Source organism: Hemitrygon akajei, chromosome 12 (genome assembly GCF_048418815.1).
Source record: "Hemitrygon akajei chromosome 12, sHemAka1.3, whole genome shotgun sequence".
NCBI classification, from domain to species: Eukaryota; Metazoa; Chordata; class Chondrichthyes; order Myliobatiformes; family Dasyatidae; genus Hemitrygon; species Hemitrygon akajei.
Genome location: NC_133135.1, coordinates 86584983 through 86601092, shown reverse-complemented (window position 1 = coordinate 86601092; position 16110 = coordinate 86584983). Strand labels below are relative to the sequence as shown.

Below are 16110 nucleotides of genomic sequence, written 5' to 3'. Positions count from 1 at the left end.
AACAAAGATTTTAATGCTGCATCTTTCAGCCTATAGCTTTTATAACTGCTTCTCATTTAGCTCTCTGGTTATACAATTATCAATCTGTGTTCCTTCCGTGGCTGTAGTTGTACTGGTGAACTCTATTCAGAAGATCTTCTATTGCACTCTGGTATGTCTAGGATGGAAAGTAACTCCCTTCTGACTCTTTTGTCAGAGATGGTCATTTCTCAGCACTTTTGTGGCACAAGTATTACGTGTCTCTAATGACCTAAAATATACTAAAACATATGCAGAGATATTTTTGGCAAGATCATGATCAGTACCTGCACTCTCATGAATAGAAAGGGTTTAACCACACAATGAATGTTCACTGCTCTTATTAGCAGCCTCCACACTCTGCACAGTTAACACCTTTCATAATTCTCCCACACATGTTCTAACATCATTTTGTTCTAATTTCCATTGAACTTTGTATTTCATCCATTTTAAGAAGATATTTACTTTCTAATCTTTTATTTCATTTTGACTGATTAACATGATATTTTATGTCAAAATGGCCTCACTCACTTCAGAGCCTTTTTTTTTAACAATGTACAGTCCTTTAGCCAAAGATCCCAAAGTTACCTGATTACTCTTCCAGAGCTAAAGCTACGTGTTATCATACCCTTAAGTATTTTTGAAGTCTTGCTGAGCATAAAGCAGTATGTTTTGACTTGTTGTGGTCCATTGACCTCAGCTGCATGGTATGGCTCTAAGTGTTCCTAAAGGCAGTGCCCAAAAGCCCAATTATTTTTAAGAGCTTGATCAAACATCTTACTTTACTTGTAAGGTCAGAGATGAGAATGTTCACTGAAAATTGTACAATGTTCAGTTCCATTTGTAACTTCTTCAAAAGTGAAATAGTTCATGACTACATGCAATAAGACTATTGTTGTGGGGGCCAAAATTGAACATTGTTCCTTCAACACATGTGCCAATCATTATTAATCGCTGACTCCCCAGCAATGTCCTATTGGTCATCTCCAATAAATAACTAAGTAAGATTAGTGGTTTCATGAGAATGTAAGGGGCTGAGTTATCCTGTCTAATGACTTCATAAAGTCTTTCATTATGTATAATTCAGGAGCACCTTGGAATGGTTTCTGCTTGCTAGATGCATCTCCAACAATGCTCAAGACTATATAATACTCAAAGATATAGCCAAGCCACTATGCTAAATTTTCAGGCCTCCCAATAATTAGTCCATAAAAATTCCACACCAGCAACCTCTGAAGGCTTCTTTGATCAAACCAAGCATCTCTACAATTTAGAAAATGACAGAAGGGTCATGGGAATGTGCCAACTGATGATGCACATATCTTCCTTGGAAATACATTTCCATTCCTTCATTAATGTCACCATTCTACATTTTCTGTTGGAGTACTCTCAGTCTGAGGCTAAAACAGTTTGAGGTGACCTTTCAAGGGCAAGAAGTGATGAATTAAATAGCACCTTACTCAAACTCCTGGAGAAATCCAATGATATACAAAGAACTGGGTAACAACAGCCACATATATCTATGACCAGCTAATTATTTGGATACATAGAGATAAAGGTTAAAATATTAAGGCCATGATGAATGGAGTATCCTTAGGCTTTGGTGTAAGGTAAATTAGGTTTTGGAAGGAAAGGGTCACAGCCGAGGTGCGAAAGGGTGTTGCCAAATTGAGATGAAGAGGTAGCTGGGCAGCAGATTTGTGGAATGGCCAACCTGAATAATGATCTTTTGGGGAGAGGTGCAGCAGTTATCAGCATTTGAAAGAGTGGAGGTGGGGTAACCAGGTTGTTAGATTGGAAGCATTGGATTTTTATGAAAAGATGTTTCCACTTGAGGAAATCCAAATCTGGGAGTCAGAAATATATGATAGTCACTGACAAATCAATAAGTCATCCAAGAGAAACAGCTTTATCCAAAAAATAGGTTCAAAGCAAAGCTCAACTATCACACATAGCAGCTGAGGAAAACAGCAAAGAGATTATTCAGGGATCACTAGATAAGGATAGCAGGAATAGTACAAAAATGAGTCAGTCAGATGAAGTAGTTTGAGGGAGACTGGGCAGCAAAAACACCGGCAAAGACCGGTCAGGTTATTTGGCTTTTTCTTGACTGTGATAACAATGTAATACTCTGGAAGCTATTGCCAAGGACTCATTAATCAGAGCGTGCAGAAGGATAAGACCCTCCAGTGATAAGCACAGGTTGTGGGAAAATGTCGAAAATACAATAACAGACAGCAGTATAAATGAGCAGGCAGAGGAAAGGGTAATGATCCGTGCTGATGTGCTGACCATCTAATGGGTTTACTTGTTTATTTCATCATTACCTACATTATCACATCAAACACTTTAATAACACTATTGACAGAAGCACAGATAACAGTCTAAATTAAGTTTTAGCTCTCTGACAAACACGCTATTCACAAGTTTAGGGTGGCATTTCTAAGTGTATGTGTTGGTTTAGTGTGCTTAATTTTAATTCTTCCATTCTCCTTTTTGATGAGGTACTGGTCAATAGCCACATCTCTTTGCTGCACAGGAACTCTGATTCTCTTCAACTCCTTCCTATCAAGACAATTACTTGCTCCCTTACTTTTCAGTCTGATGAGAAGCATTCATTCTGAAATGTGCTTTCTCTCTCCACTGATGCTTCTTGACCTGCTGAGTATGCACAGCATTTTCTGTTTTTAATTCAGATGACAGTTATACATATATTTAGTAGAAATGAGGGTGAAACAAATGTCAGTTCACTTTTTGTTTTATTGTTTTTTTAAATTTCTGTTGGGATGCGTAATCACTGAGTATGCATATGGAACAAGTGCACTATGGAAAGGTACAGCACAAAGACAGGTCCTTATGCCCAGAGGCCTACAATGAAATGCTAGACCAATTAAAATTAGTAATCAAATGGCCAACTAAACTAATCACTTCTGAATACACACTTCCATAGCCTTTTATTTCCTCATATCCATGTGTCTATCCAAACGCCCCTTAAAAGTCACTAATGTATCTGCCACTACCACCACCCTGGGCAGCACATTCCAGATACCCACCACCATTCACTGTGATTAAAACATTTGCCCCTCACATCACCCTGAAATTAACCTCTATCACTATAAATGCCATCTGGAGTTAGATATTACAATGCTTGGAGAAAGATATTGTCTGTCTACTCTGTCTATGCCTCTCATAATCTTATAAATATCAGATCTCTACTCAGTCTCCACCTCTCCAGTGAAAAAAGGCAAATTTTGTCCAAGGCAACACGAGTGAATCTGCAGATGCTGGAAATAAATAAAAACACAAAATGCTGGCAGAACTCAGCAGGCCAGACAGCATCTATGGGAGGAGGTAGTGACGATGTTTCAGGCCGAAACCCTTCATCAAATTTTGTCCAAGCACTTGTTACAGCACGTACCCTTTAATCCAGACAACACCCTGATAAACCTCTTCTTCATCTCTCCAAAGTCTCAACGTCCATCCTACAAAGGTGCGCCCAGAACTAGACACTAGAATACTACAGCACAGAACAGGCCTTTTGGCCCTCGATGTTGTGTCGACCCACATATTCCTTAAAATAGTACTAAACCCACACTACCCTAAGCCCTCTATTTTTCTTTCATCCATGTTCCTGTCCAAGAGGTTCTTAAATACCCCTAATGTTTTAGCCTCCACCACCATCTCTGGCAAGTCATTCCAGGCACTCACAACCCTCTGTGTAAAAAAACTTACCCCTGATGTCTCCCTTAAACTTCCCTCCCTTAATTTTGTACATATGCTCTCTGATGTTTGCTATTCATGCCCTGGGAAACAGGTACTGGCTATCCACCCTATCTATGCCTCTTATAATCTTGTAGACCTCTATCAGGTCCCCTCTCATCCTTCTATGCTCCAAAGAGAAAAGTCCCAGCTCGGCTAACCTTGCCTCATAAGACTTGTTTTCCAATCCAGGCAACATCCTGGTAAATCTCTTCTGCACCCTGTTCAATGCTTCCAATTCATTTCTATAATGAGGTGACCAGAACTAAACACAATTCTCTAAGTGTGGTCTCACCAGAGATTTGTAGAGTTGCAACATGATCTGTCTACTCTTGAACTCAATCCCCCTGTTAATGAAGCCTAGCATCCCATAGGCCTTTTTAACTATTCAATCAACCTGTGCAGTGATCTTGATGGATGTATGGATTTGAACACCAAGGTCCCTCTGTTCATCCACACTCTTAAGTAACCGACCATTAAACCTGTACTCAGCCTTCTGGTTTGTCCTTCCAAAATGCATCACCTCGCACTTATCCAGATTGAACTCCATCTGCCACTTTTCTGCCCAACTCTGCATCCTGTCTATATCCTCTTGTAACCTTCAACAAGCTACAGCTTCATCCACAACTCCTCCAATCTTCGTGTCATCTGCAAACTTACTCACCTATCCTTCCACTTCTTCATCCAGGTCATTTATAAAAATCACAAAGAGCAGGTGTCCCAGGACAGATCCTGTGGGACTCCACTAGTCACCGACCTCCAGGCAGAATACTTTCCTTTCACTACTACCCTCTGCCTTCTTCCTGTAAGTCAATTTTTTTTATACAACCATCCAAGGTTCCACTGATCCCATGCCTCATGACTTTCTGGATGAGTCTCTCATGAGGGACCTTGTCAAATGCTTTGCTAAAATCTATGTAGACCACATCTACCGCACTACCCTCATCAATTTCTTTTGTTACCTCTTCAAAAAGCTCAATTAGGCACATGAGGCACAACCTTCCCTTCACAAAGCCACGTTGACTATCCTTGAGTAGACTGTACTTCTCCAAATGCTTGTAGATTCTATCCTTAAGAATCCTTTCCAATAGTTTGCAGACCACCGATGTAAGACTCTGCAGTCTATTGTTCCCAGGATTCTCCCTATTACCTTTTTTAAACAAGGGAACTACATTTGCCATTCTTCAATCCTCCAGCACCTCCCCTGCAACCAAAGAGGATTCAAAGATCATAGCTACTGCTCCAGCGATCTCTTCTCTCACTTCCCACAGCAGTCTGGGGTATATCACATCTGGCCCTGGAGACTTATCAATCTTGATGTTTTTAAGAAGATCCAACACTTTTTCTTCATTAATCTCCACATTGTCCAGCACACAGGCCTGTTCTACTTTGACCTCACCCAAATCAAGGTCCTTTTCACTTGTGAATACTGAAGCAAAGTATTAATTTAGGATCTCCTCAACCTCCTCTGCCTCCAGGCACATGTTGCCTTCTTTATCCTTTAGCGGCCCCACCTTCATTCTTGTCATCCTTCTGTTCTTCACATACGCATAGAACACCTTGGGGTTCTCCTTAATCCTACACGCCAAGGCCTTCTCACACCCCTTCGAGCTCTCCTAAGTCCTTCCTTAAGCTCCTTCCTGGCTACCCTATATTTCTCATGAGCCCCTCCTGCTTCCTGCTTCTTATATCTAACATATGCTTCCTTCTTCCTCTTGACGAGTTGCCTCACATGTTTTGTCAGCCACGGCTTCCTTTTCCTACCATTTTTTCCTTGTCTCAGTGGGACAAACCTAACCTGAACACAGTACAAGTGGTCCCTAAACTTCCTCCACATTACTTCTGTGCTTTTACTCTTGAACATCTGTTTCCAATTTACTCTCGCTAGTTCCTACCTCATCCCTTCATAGTTAGCTCTTCCCCAGTTAAGCACTTTCCCATTTTGTCTGTTTTTATCCTTTTCCATAGCTATGCTGAAGCTTAGGGAGTTGTGGTCACTCTCACCAAAATGCTCCCCCACCAAGAGGTCTGCCACCTGACCAGGTTCATTACCCAGAACTAGATCCAGTATAGCCTCTCCTCTCATCGGCCGGTTCATATACTGTGTCAGGAATCCTTCTTGAACACACCTGACAAATTCAGCCCCTTCTATCCCCCTTGCAGTCAGGAGGTGCCAGTCAATATGAGGGAAGTTGAAATCACCCATAACTACAACCCGGTACATCCTGCACCATTCTAAAGTCTGCCTGCTTATCTGCTCCTCGGTGTCCCGAGGGCTATTTGGGGGCCTATAGACTACTCCCAGCACAATGATTGATCCCTTCCTGTTTCTGACTTCCATCCACACGAACTCAGTGGACACTCCCTCTACAGCGTCCTCCCTTTCTATAGCTGTGATACTATCCCTGACCAGTAATGCTACTCCCCCCTTTTCTACCTCCCATCCTATTCATTTTAAAACTCCTAAACCCCAGTACCTGCATCAGCCAACCCTGCCCTTCCTCCAGCCAAGTTTTAGTAATGGCCACAACTTCGTAGTTCCATGTGCTGATCCATGCTGTAAGTTCATCCCCTTTATTCCTCAATCTCCTCGCGTTGAGATAGACACATTTCAACCCTTCTAACTGGCTACATTTATGTTTTGTCCCCTGCCTGTCCTTCCTCACCAACTCAGAACACATAACATCATGCCCTTGTCCTTCTACCCTAATCTCTGCACTCACATTCTGATTCCCACCCCCCTGCCAAACTAGTTTAAACCCTCCCCAGCAGCACTAGCAAACCTGCCCATCAGGATATTGGTCCCTTTCCAGTTTAGGTGCAACCCATCCTTTTTAAACAGGTCAGACCTTCCCCAGAAGAGATCCCAATTATCCAGAAATCTGAACCCCTGCTCCCTGCACCAACTCTTCAGCCACATATTCATCTGCCATAACTTCCTGTTCCTACCCTCTCTGTCTCGTGGCACAGGCAGCAATCCTGAGAAAACCACCCTCGAGGTCCTGCTTTTTAACTTCTTTCCTAACTCCCTGTATTTCTTCTTCAGGACCTCATTCCATACTCCTATCTATGTCATTGGTCCCCACATGGACCACAACATCTGGCTGCTCACTCTCTCTCCTGAGAATACCGAGAACTGTATTCAATATCCAGATGTGGTTTAACTAGAGTTTTATAAAGCTGCAAAATAACATTCCGACTGTGGAACTCAATGCCTCAACTAATAAAAATAAGCATGCCTTTTCCCTTCGTTACCATTCTTTCAACTTGTGTAGCTATTTTCAGAGAACGATGATCTTTGACCCCAAGATCCCTCGGCTCATCAACACCTTGTCCTCAACAGCGTACAGTCTCTTTGCATTTGAACTATCATATTTGACTGTGGTAAACTCCATCTGCCATTCTTCCTGCCATATCTGCAACTATTCTATATCCTCTTGTATTCTTTGTTGGACTTCTATGCTATCCACTACATCACCATTCTTTGCATGAGGGACCATGTCAATTGCCTTACTAAAATCCACATAGACAACAACAATCATGCTCGTCACATTATCAAAGAATTCAATCTAATTAGTAAGACATGACTTGCCCTGCACAAAACCATGCTGGCTCTCCCCATTTAGGCCACAGTTTTTCAACTGCTCGTAAAACATATCTCTAAGAATTCTCTAGTTTCTAGGACCATTCTATAGTTTCCAGGGCCATTCTATAGTTTCCAGGATTATTCCTGGTTTCCTTCCTGAAAAATGAAACAAAATTAGCTACTTGCTAGTCCTCTGGGATCTTGCCTTTGGCTAGAAAGGAAATGAAGGTATTGGTCAAGGTCCCAGAATTCTCTTCTCTTGCCTTTCTCAATAACCTGGGGAATATCATCAGGCTCTGCAAGAAGTATCGTAAAAAAGGTAGATGAGATCAGCGTATGGATATTGTAACCATTAGTGAGACTTGGTTGCAGAAGGGGCAGGACTGGCCACTCATTATTCCAAGGTTCATTGTTTTAAATGTGACAAAGTGAGAGGGATTAAAGGATCACATTGACCAGTGAAGGAAAATGTCACAGCAGTGCTCAGTCAGGCCAGAAGGAAAACTCATATTGTGAGGCATTATGGGTTGAACTGAGGAATAAGTATGACCACATTAATGGGACTGTATTACAGACAACCCAACAGTCAGAGGGATTTTGAGGAACAAATTTGTACAGAGCTCACAGATGATCGCAAGACATATAAGGTTTTTATACTAGGTGATTTTAACTTTCCACATATTGACGAGGACAGTAAAAGGGCTAGATGGGAGAGAGTTTGTCCAATGTATTCAGGGAAGTTTCCTTCATCAGTACGTAGAAGTCCCAATGAGACAGTGTGTGATATTTGATCTGCTATTAGGAAATGAGACAGGGCAGGTGACAGAACTTTCTGTGTAGGGGAAGACTTCGCATCTAGTGATCATAATTCCATTAATTTCAAAGTAAATATGGAAAAAAATAGGTCTGGTCTATGGGTTGACATTCTAAACTGGAGGAAGGCCAATTTTGATGGTATCAGAACGGATCTGGCAAGTGTGGATTGGGACAGACTGTTTTATGGCAAAGGTGGACTTGTTAAGTGGGAGGCCTTCAAAAGTGAAACTTTAAGAGTACAGTTCATGTCAGAGTAAAAGGCAAGGGTAACAATTGTGGATGCTTGATTTTCAAGAGATATTGAGGCCCTGGTTAAGAAAAAATAAGAGGTGCATTGCAAGTATAGGCAAGTAGGAACAAATGAGCTGCTAATGGAGTATAAGAAATGCAGAAAAACACTTAAAGAAATCAGGAGGGCTAATAGGAAGCATGAGATTCCCTCAGCAGACAAGGTGAAAGAGAAACCCAAGGGATTCTACAGATATGTTAAGAGCAAAAGAATTGCAAAGGACAAAATTGGTCCTCTGGAAGATCTGAATGGATATCCATGTATGGAGCCAAAAAATGGTGTGGATAATCGTAAATGAAGTTTTGGCAACTGTTTTTACTCTGGAAATAGTTAAAGTCTTCAGAAGTGAGGCAAGGTGGCATCAACTTCATGGACTCTATATACATTACAGAGGAGGAGGTGTTTGTGAGGCAAATTGGGGTGGATAAGTTCCCAGGGCCTGACAAGCTGTTTCCTCGGACTGTGTGCACGACAAGTGCAAAAATTGTCGCAGCCCTAGCAAAGATATTCAAATCATTCTTAATAACAGGTGAGGTACTGGAGGACTGGAGGATTGGCCAATGTTGTTCTGCTATTTAAAAAAGACTCTAAAAATAAGTCAGGAAATTATAGGCCATTGACCTTGACATCTGCAGTGGGAAAGTTACTGGAAAGTATTCCAAGGTACTTGATATATGAATATTTGGATAGACAGGGATAATGGATGGTCAGAATGTTTTTTTGCATGGTAGGTCGGGCCTTAACAAACTTAGAGATTTTTAAAGAGGTCGCCAGGAATGTTGAAGTAAGCTAGGTGGTGGATGTTGTTTACATGGATTTAACAGGGCCTTTGACAGGGCCCAATATGAAGGCTGGTCAAAAAGGTTCAGCCACTCGGCATTCAGGATGAAGTAGTAAATTGGATTAGACGTTCACTTTGTGGGAGAAGCCAGAGAGTGGTAGTAGATGGTGGCCTCCCTGACCTGAAGCCTGTGACCAGTGAAGTGCTGGGTCCATTGTTCTTTGTTACCTATACAAGTAGCCTGGATGATAATGTGCTCAGCACATTTGTAGGTGATACCAAGATTGGGAGTGTAGTGGGCAGTGAAGAAGGCTATTATGGCTTGCAGCAGGATCTTGATCAGCTGGAAAAATTGTCTGAAAAATGGCAGATGGCACTTAATGTAGACGAATGCAAGGTATTTCACTTTGGTATGATCAACCAGGGTAGGTCTTAAGCACTGAGGATTGCTGTAGAACAAAGGCATCTAGGAATACAGGTCCATAATTTATTAAAAGTGGTATCATAGGTTGATAGGGTCCTAAAGAAAGTTTTGGCACATTGGCCTTCATAAATGAAAGCATTGACGGTAGGAGATTGGACGTTAACTTGAAGTTGTATAAAACATTGGTAAGGCCTAATTTAGAGTATTGTGTACGTTCTGGGTTATCTTCCTACAGGAAAAATGTAAATAAGGCTGAAAGAGTATAACAAAAAGTTACAGTGATGTTGCAGATACTGGAGGACCTGAGTTATAAGGGAAGATTGAATAGGTTGAGGGTTTAGTCCTTGGAACTTGGAAGATGCAGGGGAGATTTGATAAAGGGATATAGATAGGGTAAGTGCAAGCAAGCTTTTCTTTGACAAGCTTTGGAATTTTTCTTTTGATTTATATGATGCACAATATTTTATAGATTAGGTTAAAAAATCCTACTTTAATACATTTGAAATTGAGAAAAGAGGCGGTAAAATATGAAAATAGTTGTGGGGACTGAATACTTTTTTAAGACACTGTATGTACAGAATGTCTCTTTAATCCTACTCACCAAGGTAATTTCATAGCCCCTCCAGGCTTAACTAATTCCTTTGAGTCCTTTTCTGGCTTCGGTATCACCTTCAAGAGCTCTGTTTGATTCTAGATTGTTAACTTTTGCATACCCTTCCTTCTTGACCAGATTCATCACCTCTCGACATCCAAGGTGCACTAACCTTGTCATCCTTGACTTTCCCTCTGACTGGAACATACCTGTTCGGTACTCGGTACAGATGATCTTTAAGCACTTTCCACACATCAAAAACAGCTGTTCCCAAATAACTTACCCTTGTTCCTGTCTAATGCTCTCATATTTTGCTTGCTCCAATTTAATATTCTCTCACAAGGTCCATACTTATCCTTTTCTATGGCCATCTTCAAACTCAAGGAGTTCTGGTTGCTGTTTCCTAACTACTCACCCACTGAAATGACAGTCACCTATCCAGGTTCATTGCCCAAAACCAGGTCCTGTACAGCCCTCCTCTTGTTGAACAATCTACATATTGATCTAAGAAACCCCCCTGGACGTACCAAACAAATTCTGCCCAAGCAAAACCTCTGCACAAAGTAAGTCCCAGTTTATATTAGGAAAGTTGAAGTCCCCCAAAATATATCTCTTCCTCAATGTCCCAGTGGCTCCTGGGAGTCTGTATCACAATCCCATTAGCATGATTGATACCTTCTTATTTTTGAGTTCGATCTATATAGAAACAGTAGACAAATCCTCATTTATGTCTCCTCTGAGTGCAGCTCTGCTATTGTCCTTAATTATTAGTGCAACATCCACCCCCCAACCACCTCTTTAACCTCCCTCTGTCTTGTCGAAAGAAAAAAGATTGAAACCCCTGAGCATTAAGCACTATTCCTGTCCCTGTCTCAACCAAGTCTCTGTAATGGCCACAACATCATATTTCCATGTACAGATCCATATTGCCAAATACATGCACTTTGAGCTATCCATCCCATTGCATCTATTGCTTTGCTCCTGCCTGTTTTTACTGGCCCTGACATCTTCCTACTTCTCCATTTTCTGATGGTTCTCTGGTTTCCATCCCCTGCCAAACTAGTTTAAACTATGAGCACTTGTATTACATGACAAAGTGATCTGATTAAATTCCAGCAAGCCTGGCCAATTCAAAGGGGCATTAGAGAGAACTATACATTTTGAATTGCATCCAGACCAATGACCAATAGTTGACAGATTCCCTTTGTGAAGGGCATTAAAGAAGCAAAACGTTTCCAGCTATTTTCTTGTTAATTTATTTTCATGCGGAGGTTGCAAGTTTAAATTATGAGAGCTTTAAACTTGCAATCTTGAGTTATTTGTATAGTACGATAAGCACTGACAATTCCCTATTTTCAAAGACTGCATATCATTTCCTTCCATAATAATTCCCTTTCATTTCAAAGGTGAAAATACAAAGGACAATAAGACCCGACAAGCAATCCTTTTAAACTGGTGTGCACTCCATTAACTTTGTACCTCATGGGTTAATGTTGCAAGTTCCATTTTAAATGTTAAAATTCAGTGCGTAACATATTTAAGAGTTCAGAATCAGATTTAATATCGCTGACTTACATCATCAATTTGTTGTTTTGCAACAGAAGGGCGTTGCAGTACATAGTAATAAACATTAATAACTTAAAGAAATATATTAAAAATAAATTAAATATATAGTGCAAAAAGGGGAAAAAAAACCAAAAAAATATATTGAGGTAGTTTTCATGAGTTCATTGTCCATTCCGAAATTTGATATTGGTGGGGAAGAAGCTGTTCCTCATTGAGTTGAGTGCATGTCTTTAGGCTCCTGTAGCACCTCCTTATTGGCAACAATGAGAAGAGGGCATGTCCTAGGTGATGCAGGTCATTGGATGCTGTCATTTTGAAGTTTTGCGTTTGAAGACATCCTCGATACTAGGGAGGTTAGTGCCCATGATGGAGCTGGCTGAGCTTACAATTTTCTGCAGCTTTTCCTGATCCTCTGCAGTCACCACTCCATAACAGATGGTAATGCAACCAGTTAGAATGCTCTCCACAGTACAACTGCAGAAGTTAGTGAGAGTTTTGTAATTGCAACAATATGTTGGTCCCAGGATAGATCTTCAGAGATGTTGACACGCAGGAACTTGAAACTGTTCACCCTTTCCACTTCTGATCCCTGTATGAGGACTGGAGTCTTCCCTCAACTTCCCCTTCCAGGTCAACAATAAATTCCTCAGTCTTACTGACGTTGAACACACAGTTGTTGTTATGACACCACTAACCCAGCTGATCTATTTCTCTCCTGTGCCCTGCCTCCTCACCATCTGAAATTTGACCAATAATTGTGTCACCTGCAAATTTTAGATGGCATTTGAGCTGTTCCTAGCATCACAATTATGGGTGTAGATCAGTGGATCCCAACCGTTTTTTGGCCATGCCCCACCTAATCACCTCTAAAATCCTGATGCCCCCTGTGGTGATATATAATTCTTATTATTCAAAAAGTGAACTCCTATTCACCTGGAGGAAGCCTAAAAGATCATTAACTTGGTTTAAACAAGCTTCCAAAGAACATGGCATTCATGAAAGAGAAAAATAAAAGAACCAAAGGACTGTTAAAGTTCTGAGGAAGAAATTACTAAGAAATTGTAAAAAAAAAAGAACATAAAGTGATATTAAAATAATAATTATAATAATAAATAAAACAATGCCGATTCGTTTCTACAGCATACAAAGACAGATACACCGTTTAAAAGAGATGACGCAATGTACACACCTTCACACCACCAAGAACCAAAAGCTACTGCAAAAAGCAGCATTGGCGTGACCTCGTACGAGTTTCTTACGCGTTTAGACTTGTTCATTCGTTCCTTCCTACATCAGTCAATTCATTAAGTTAATTATGAAAGCCATTTGATGGTTGTAATGATGGTGATACACTATATATACAGTACATACGCAATTACACATGTACATACACACAAGTATTTTTATGTATGCATACTGTATATACACATATGTATTAACTCGCACACACACTCATACTCACACAGACTTACTAGAAAAAATTCACTGTTAATAACTCATTCTCGAATTGCCCCCCTTAAAAATCAAATTACCCCCCTGTGGGGCATACGCCCCACGTTGGGAACCACTGGTGTAGAGAGAGTCAAGCAGTGTACCAAGTATGCATCCTTGAGGTGTGCTGGCGTTAATTGTAAGCAAGGAGATGTATTTCCGATCTGCACTGATCCAATGAGGACGTCAAGGATTCAGTTGCTGAAGGAGGTACAGGAGTCCAAGTTTTGGAGCTTGTTGATTAGTATTGAGGTTGAATGATGAGCCCAGGTGATCGAAAGTCATGACAAGCTAGTGAGATTGAATCCACTGTAGAACTATTCTGGCAATAGGCAAATTGCAATGGGTCTAGGTCCTTGCTTACGCAGTTTTTTCTGGCCATGATCAACCTCTCAGAGAACTTCATCACAGTAAATACAAGAGAATATCTGCAGATGCTGAAAATTCCAAGCAACATACACAATGCTGGAGTAATTCAGCAGACCAGGCAGCGCTATGGAAAAGAGTATCATTGATGTTTCGAGCCAAGACCCATCAGCAGGACTGGAGAAAAAAAAGATGAGGAGTAGAGTTGAAAGGTGGGGGGGGGGGGGGGGGGGAGGGAAAAACACAAGATGATAGGTGAAATTGAGGAAAAGGGCTGAAGTAAACAGCTGGGAAGTTGATTGGTGAAAGAAATCCTAAGCTGGAGCAGGGGGGATCTAATAGGAGAGGACAGAAGGCCATGAAAGAAAGAAAAGGGGGAGGAGCACCAAAGGGAGGCAATGGGCAGGCAAGGAGATAAGATGAGAGAGGGAAAAAGGGATGGGGAATGGTAAAGTGGAGGGGGGCATACCGGAATTTTGAGAAATCAATGTTAATGCCATGAGGTTGGAGGCTCCACAGATGGAATGCAAGGTGCTGTTCTTCCATCCTAAGTGTGACAGTAGAGAAAGCCATGGATAAACATATCAGAATGGGAATGGGAAGTGGAATTAAAATGGGTGGTCACTGGGAGATCCCACTTTTTCTGACAGACGGAGCATAGGTGCTCGGCAAAGCAGTCCCCCAATCTACGTTGGTTCTCACTGATATACAGGAGGCCACACCAGGAGCACCAGGCACAGTATATGACCCCAACAGGCTGACAGGTGAAGTGTTGACTCAACTGGAAGGACTATTTGGGGTGTTGAATGGTACTGAGCAAGGAGGTGTAGCAATTGTTCCATTTGCAAGGATAGGTGCTTGGAGGGAGATCAGTGGGGAGGGTTGAATGGTCAAGGGAGCGGTCCCTGCGGAAAGCAGAAAGTGGAGAGAAGGGAAGGATGTGCTTGATGGTGGGATCCAGTTGGAGATGGTGGAAATTGCGGAGAAATATGTGCTGGACACGAAGGCTGGTGGGGTGGTAGATGAGGCCAAGAGGAACCCTAAACCTGGTTGGGTGGTGGGAGGATTGGATGAGAGCAGATATACGTAAAATAGGAGAGATGCGGTTGTGTGCGGCATTGATAGTGGAGGAAGGGAAGTCCCTTTCTTTGAAGGAGGACTTCATTCTAGAATGAAAATCTTCATCCTGAGTGCAGATGCTGCTGAGATGGAGGAATTGAGAGAAGGGAAGAGAAGGCACTTGCACAAGTAACAGGATGGGTAGAGGTATAGTCTGGGTAGCTGTGAGAGTCTGTGAGTCTATAACAGATATCAGTAGATAAGCTGTCTCCAGAGGAAGAGAGAGAGAACAAAGGGGAGGGAGGTGTCAGAAATAGATCAGGTAAATTTGAGGGCAGGGTAGAAGTTGGAGGCAAAGTGGATGAAGTCAACGAGTTCTGGTGGGTGCAGGAAGCAGCAACAATGCAGTTGTCGATACAGCATAGGAAAAGCGGAGGATGGCTGCCAATGTAGGCTTGGAACATAGACTGTTCCACGCAGCCAACAAAAAGGCAGGCACAGCTGGGACCCACGTGAGTGCCCATGGCTAGACATTTGTTTGAAGGAAGTGGGAGGAGCCAATGGAGAAATTATTAAGAGTGAGGACAAGATCTGCTAGGCAGAGGTGAGTGGCAGTAGAGGGGAACTGGTTGGTTCTGGTGTCCAGAAAGAAATGGAGAGCTTTGAGGCCTTCCCGGTGGGAGGTGGAGCAGCCTAGGGACTGGACATCCATAGTGAAAGTAAGATTATGGGGCCAGGGAAATTGAAATCACTGAAAAGATCCAGAGCATATGAAGTGTCACAGATGTAGGTAGGAAGGGGCTGAACTGGGGGGATAAAACCGAGTTGAGGAATGCAGATGTGAGTTCAGTGGGGCAGGAATAAGCTGAGATAATAGGTCTACTTGGACAAGTCTGTTTGTGGATCTTGAGTAGGAGGTAGAAACGGGAGGTGTGGGGTGCAGGAACTATGAGGTTGGTGGCAGTGGATGGGAGTTCCCCAGAGCTACTACTGTCAGTGATGGTGCTCCATAGTGGGGTCTTATTCGAGGGGTAAATATGAGGAGATGTCAGAGAGTTGTCACTGGGCCTCAGCAAAGTAGAGGTCAGTACACCAGACTACCACAGCATCCCCCTTACCTGCGGGTTTAATGGTGAGGTTAGGATTAGTGCGGAGGGAGTGAGGTTGATATTGGAGAGAGGAGTGTTAAAGTTGAGGCGGTTGATGTCCTGTCAGCAGTTTTCTTCCATGGCCTTCTGTCCTCTCCTATTAGATTCCCTCTTTTCCAGCCCTGTATCTCTTTCACCAATCAACTTCTCTGCTATTTACTTCATCCCTCTCCCTCCCGGTTTCACCTATCACCCTCTCCTCTCCTTCTTCTCCT

At 42.1% G+C, this 16110-nt stretch overlaps 1 protein-coding gene across 1 annotated transcript in view; it reads right to left on the bottom strand.

The window, feature by feature from the left end:
* Window positions 1–16110, bottom strand: part of astn1 (astrotactin 1) — a 2716024-nt gene that overhangs the window by 916445 nt on the left and 1783469 nt on the right. The window lies entirely within an intron of this gene.